This window comes from Orycteropus afer, unplaced genomic scaffold, assembly GCF_000298275.1.
Source record: "Orycteropus afer afer isolate SDZICR_OR568_19922 unplaced genomic scaffold, OryAfe1.0 scaffold00159, whole genome shotgun sequence".
In the NCBI taxonomy this organism is placed as follows: domain Eukaryota; kingdom Metazoa; phylum Chordata; class Mammalia; order Tubulidentata; family Orycteropodidae; genus Orycteropus; species Orycteropus afer.
Genome location: NW_006921746.1, coordinates 1,110,262 through 1,117,163, shown reverse-complemented (window position 1 = coordinate 1,117,163; position 6,902 = coordinate 1,110,262).

The window sequence follows — 6,902 nt, the reverse complement described above, 5'->3', positions numbered from 1 at the left end:
CTCACCTACTTTGGTCATGTTGTCAGAGGGGACCACTCCCTGGAGAAGGATATCATGCTTGGTAAGGTGGAGGGTCGACGAAGGAGGGGAAGACCTTCAACAAGATGGATTGACACAGTGGCTGCGACAATGGGCTCAAGTATAGCAAAGATCGTGGAGCTGCCACGGGATCGGGCAGTGTTTTGTTCTGCTGTGCATGGGGTTGCTATGAGTCGGAAGCGACTCAATGGCACCTAACAACAGCAGCAGCTAAATTTGAGTGACTCCACCCTACCCCCACAAGAAGCCTTAGAAACATTATAGGCAGAATTGAACAAGGTCCCCGACCGTCTCAAAGTATTACAGAATTACAAGTATCTGCAATCAATATTAGGATCACAGGGTGGTGCCAACGGCTAATGTGCTTGGCTGCTAACTGAAATGTTGGATGTTCAAGTCATCTAGAGGCACCAGAGAAGAAAGGCCTGGAAAACTATATCTGAAAAATCAACTATTGAAAACTTTATGAAACACAGTTCCACTCTGACATATATGAAGTCACCAGAAGACAGAGTCAACTCAGTGACAACTGGTTTTTGGCAACTGTGGTGGTTAAGGTTGTGTGTCAGCTTGGCTGGGTGTGGTTTTGAGTGGCTTGGCAGCTGGACGTAGTTATTCAACATGATGAAATTGAATGTTGTATAATCACCTCCAGGGTAGAATCTACTGTGAGCAGCTAGTTGAAGAGAAGTTGCCATCAGGGCATGGCCTGCTTCCAGTATATATGGATGTTGTTGTTGTTGTTATTGTTGTTGTTATGTGCCGTTGAGTCGGACCCGACTCTTAGCGACCCCTCCTTGGGTTTCCGAGGCAGTACCACTACGGAAGTAGATTGCCCAACCTTCTTTCCAAGGAGTGGCTGGTGGGTTTGAACCGCCAGCCTTCTGGTTAGCAGTCAAGTGCCTTAGGCACTATGCTACCAGAGCTCCTATATAGATAGATAGATAGATAGATAGATAGATAGATAGATAGATAGATAAGCTTTGGGAAAGATCTTTACATTTTTGCTCCTTTGGAGATATTGCTTTTGGCTGATTTATCATCTTCAGTTACTGGACTTGAACCAGTGGCCTGCCATGTTGTCTGACAATCTTGGGATTATTGCCTTCACATCCTGTGAGCCAACATTCTGCTATACTGTCTGCCAATCTTGAGTTCATTAGCACCTGCAGCTGCATGAATAAGGAGAAGCCTCCTGCTTGCTCCAGTGAGCCTGGAAAGCAGAGCTGAAGCCCAAGGTCAAGGGACCTCCAACTAGCTCCTAGAGTTGGCACTTTCAACACATACTTTTAGCCTACTCTTCCCCTAAATCTCTGGTGGTATAGTGCCGAAGGCATCTGACTGCTAACCAGAAGTCTGAAGGTTCAAACCCATTAGCCACTCTTTGGAAGGAAGACTGGGCAATCTACTTCTGTAGTGATACTGCCTCGGAAACCCAAGGAGAGGTTGCTGTGAGTTGGATCTGACTCAACAGAATGAGTTTGGTTTTGGTTTTTTGGCACTCTGAATTCAAACCTCTAGCCTACTCTTCCCCTAGAAAGAGCACTCTGAATTCAGACTTCTGGCTTCCTGGATTGTAAGACAATAAATTTCTGTTTGTTGAAGCCATCCATTTGTGGTATTTCTGTTACAGCAGCACTAGAGAACAAAGGCAGCAACCAAGATCACAGTTGATTAAAGCCTTTCCCAGTAAAACTCCACCAATGCTTTCCAGCCCCTAAGTTTCTGGATAGAAAAAATTCATCTAATTTCTGAGTGGTAACTACTACTGTGTCCCAATGGATAATGGTCATTGTAATAAAAGAAAAGTTATTTCTAACTGGCCTCTCTGAAATAAAATTTCATAAATTGGGCCAACATTCAAAAGAATCCATTGTGAAATGAAATTGGAAATTTTAACCAAAGGTCAGGAGTCCCTGGGGTGCAAATGTTTAACATGCTTGGCTGATAACCAAAAGGTTGGAGGTTCAAAGCTACCCAGAGGAGCCTCAGAAAGCAGGCATGTTAAACTACTTCTGAAAAATTAGCTATGAAAAACCCTATGGAGTGCACTTGTACTCTGACACACATGGGGTTATCATGAGGTGGGGTGAAGTTGAAGGCAATTGATTGGTTGGTTCTTCATTGGTTGGTTGGTTGATTGGTTGGCTGGATCCAAGGATCAAACCTGGTCCCTAAGATCTTAATCAGCTTCATGAACAAGTGAATGCTCACCTATAAAACTACTGTTTTACTTAAATAGATGTCCCATTGGAAGCTTATTCACAAGATTTCCCACCTGAAAAGAAAGCATTGTTCAATGACAAAACAGCTTGCCTCTGTAGCAAATAGTCACAATGATAGAAAACTGCTAATGGTCCATAGCATTGGATGTTCTGCACAAGCGGCTAAACTTCAGGTGGTACTCTGGACTACAGAGCATATCACACCAGAATCAACAGAAATATACTCTCACATGAACTTTTACATGTTGTTGTTGTTGTTATGTGCTGTCGAGTCAGACCTGACTCATAGCGACCCCTCCTTGGGTTTCTGAGGCGGTATCACTACAGAAATAGATTGCCCAACCTTCCTTCTGAGGAGTGGCTGGTGGATTTGAACCACCGGCCTTCTGGTTAGCAGTCAAGTGCCTTAGGCACTACACTACCAGTTATTTTCTTCTATCAAATGAAAGTTAAAAGTTAAAATCACTGAAAATGATTTTTTAGAGATTGATTTTTTTCAATTATTTTACTTTTCACTATTGCTGTGGTATCGTAGTGCATAAGTCACTTGACTGCTAACCAGAGGCCTGGCAGTTCAAATCTACCAGCTACTCCTCGAAAGGAAGGTTGGGCAATCTACTTCTGTAGTGAAAGCACCTCGGAAACCCAAGGAGGTGTCGCTATGAGTCAGGTCCGACTCAATGGCACATAACAACTATAACATGGCTCAGCTATACAGTCAGGCCATTGGGCCAAGCAGGACTGATCTAACCCTTCTATAGAAACAGATACAAAAGCATAAATCACTAGCTTAATCCTTATGCTATGCATGTACATCCTTATATGAAGCACCTGTACCTAGAAGAAAACATCAAGATTGAAAAAACGGATCAAGTGTGTACAACTATTATGTCAACTATAGTCCAGTAGATTCACACTCAGATTCTTCACAGTAATGGAACTACCTAAAGGACTGTGATGTTCAACAAGAAATTATTTTGACTCACTCGTAAGCTGTTATTACCTCCAAAGCATATACTGTTAGCCATACATGCCACCATCTCCAAAAACCACCTCTACATAGTTGGTCTAGTTGTCTTCTGCTACTCACAAACTGCATACTGACAGAGGCCTCATTCCTTACCTGAGCTCCTATATACCCAAAAGTCAGGAGACAGAGACCAACCTACAAAGGCAACAATCCCAAGATCAGCAGGCAACGTAGCAGACCACTGGTTCAAGTCCAGGAACCAGAGATAAAAAATGAGCCAGATGCAGGAACCAGATGCAGCAGAAAGCCAGAGAATTTTCCTAGGACATCTGTTGTTGTTGTTATTATGTGCCGTCGAGTCGGACCTGACTCATAGCAACCCCTCCTTGGGTTTCTGAGGCAGTATCACTACAGATGTAGATTGCCCCATCTTCCTTCCAAGGAGTGGCTGGTGGGTTTGAACCGCCAGCCTTCTGGTTAGCAGTCAAATGCCTTAGGCACTACACTACCAGAGCTCCCAGGACATCTCTATCTATCTATCTATATAAATATAGATAGATAGATAGGTAGGTACATAGATATCTATAGATATATAGATATCTATATAGATATATAGATACAGATATATAGATATATATAGAAATATATAGATATATATAGAAATATATAGATATATGCAGGAAGCATATCACATCCTTTAAAAAACTCCCTTTCAACTGATTGGGTGCTCATAGCACATCTCATCATGGAGGTGATTACATTACGTCAGATCTCATCATAGGGGATGAATACATCAAAATGCTAAAACATCAAGAATGATGGTGCAGCCAAGTTGACAAACAATCTTATTAACTATGACAGCCCTCCTGCAGTCACTTAGGATAACAAAATGGCCACTGGATCCCTATGGAATTTGTTACAGAAAAATGATAGAGTTTGGTTTAACCTAATGATAAACTATGATGTGAGCATGAACACATCTAAACTCTGGGAACTGAGTGGAGGCCTTATGGTTGTTGTTGTTGTTAGGTGCCATCGAGTCAGCTCCAACCCTAGGTACTACAGAACCAAACACTGCCCAGTCCTGCACTATCCTAATATTCTTTGCTATGCTTGAGACCGGGAGCTCTGGTGGTGTAGTGTCTAAGGCATTGGACTGCTAATCAGAAGGCTGGCGATTCAAACCCACCAGTCACTACTCAGAACAAAGATTGGGCAATCAACTTCCCTATAGACACCACCTCGGAATCTCAAGGAGGGGTCGCTATGAGCCAGAATCAAGTCCATGGCAGTGCTTTGGTTTTTGGTATGCTTGAGCCCATCATTGCAGCCACTGTATCAATCCATCTCATTGAAGGTCTCCCCCTTTTTTGATGACCCTCTACATCACCAAGTGTAATATCCTTCTCCAGGGACTGGTCTCTTCTGACAACATTACCAAAGTAGGTGAGAGGAAATCTGGCCATTCTCACTTCTAAGGAGCATTCCAGGTCCATTTCTTCCAGGACAGATTTGTTCATTCTTCTGGCAGTCCACAGTATTTTCAATATTCTTTGCCAACACTACAATTCAAAAGCATCCACTCTTCAGTGTTCCTTATTCATTGTCCAGCTTTCACATGCATATGAGACAACTGAAAACATTATGCCTTGGGGCAAGTGCACCTTACTCTTCAAAGAGACATCTTTGCTCCTCAACACTTTAAAGAGGTCTTTTACAACACATTTGCCCAGTGAAATAAGATGTCTGATTTCTCGACTACTGTTTCCATAAGCATTGATCATTGATCCAGTGAAAATAAAATTCCTGACAACTTCAATCTTTTCTCCATCTTTCGTGATGTTGCTTATTGGTCCAGTTGTGAGGGTTTTTGTTTTCTTTGTGTTGTGGTGTTTACCTGTGTTTTATTGACTATACAAAGGCATTCGACTGTGTGGTTCACAACAAATTATGGATAACATTGCAAAGAATGGGAATTCCAGAACACTTAATTGTGCTCATGAGGAACTGGACATAAGTCAAGAGGCTGTCATTCAAAGAGAACAAGGAGATACTGCATAGTTTAAAATCAGAAAGGGTGTGTATCAGGGTTGTATCTTTTCACCGTACTTATTCAATCTGTATACAGAGCAAATAATCCAAGAAGCTAGACTGTATGAAGAAGAACACAGCATCAAGACTGAAGAATTATTAACAACCTGTGATATGCAGATGACACGATCTTGCTTGCTGAAAGTGAAGATAACTTGAAGCATTTACTGATGAAGAGCAAAGACTATGTTTTTCAGTATGGGTAGAGGCCTTAGAGAGAGTAAATAACTATCTCCCTTCCAATCACAACTGTTCAGGCAGAGGATCATAATGCAAGTTGACGCTCTCTCAGAGAAAAGATTATCTTGACATACTATAGTACATACACCCAATGAAATACTATGCAACATTAAAGAACAATGAAGAATCAGCAAATTTCCTCATAATATGGATGAAATTGAAGGACATTATACTGAGTGAAATCAGTCAGTCACAGAAGGACAAATATTGTATGAGTCCATTATTGTAAAAAGTCAAGTTACAAGAAGAAGGAAATTTTCTTTGTCAGTTACCAGGGATGGGAGGGGAGGGAAGGAAGGGAAAACAGTTGGATAATTAAAAGATAAGTTTGCTTTGGATTAAGAGATTTAAAAAAAGAAAGAAGATTAGCAGTTAGTTGATAGTTTTTGAAGCTAGTTTATGGGCACATGGGGGTTCATTGTACTAGTCTTTGTTTCTGTTTGAAATATTTTATAATAAAATTTTAAAAAAAATAAAAAGTTATTTTCTCATATCAAGCTGAAAGATAAGTTCACTAAAAATAATTTTAAAAAATAAATTTTCAATTGTTTCACTTCTGCTGAAAAAAATGATTTTGAATATTTTTTAATATCCTTACATTGTTATTACATTTGTATATAAATTTCTAATTTGCATATAAAATTTGATATATTATAATTTATATAAGTAAACCAATTGCATTAGAAATTACTCAACAAGTAATGTTATAAAGTAAAATCTTAATAGTTTTAATTTACAATTTAACGTTTTGATTTTACTTTTTACTTAAACCTGTATGGAAAAAAAAGTAAGTCTAAATATAAAATTTAGTTTATCTATTGAAGGAAAATTTCTTTGTTGGTTACCAGGGGTGAGAGGGGAGGGGAGGGACTGCCGTTAGATAGATAGTGATAAGTATTGATTTGGGTGAAGAGAAAGGCAACGTACCAAATGTGAATGACCAATATGACAGCATTGAGGATGAGAAAGACATAGAGAGGTACATGGGAAGTACAGACAACAAATATGAACCCTTTTGCATATACAGTACTGAGTTCTCAGTGAAGCTAAACATGGGTATATGGATGGATAGATAAGTGGACAGGCTAAACGATTAGCTATGTCTATGAAAGAGGGAGTGTATCCTCGATCATATATAGGGTTGGCAGACAATGGTCCTATAAGTTTATGTGAATGATCAGAATCCCCAGGTGTATAGTACAGCTGACAAGGGGCTAGGTCGTGGTCACTGCTTGGTCACAGCCAGCTACCCAGAGTGACTGAGTAGTTGATCCTGAGGGCCTGGGACCATGGTCACAGGGGACATCAAGCTCAATTGGCATAACATACTATACAAA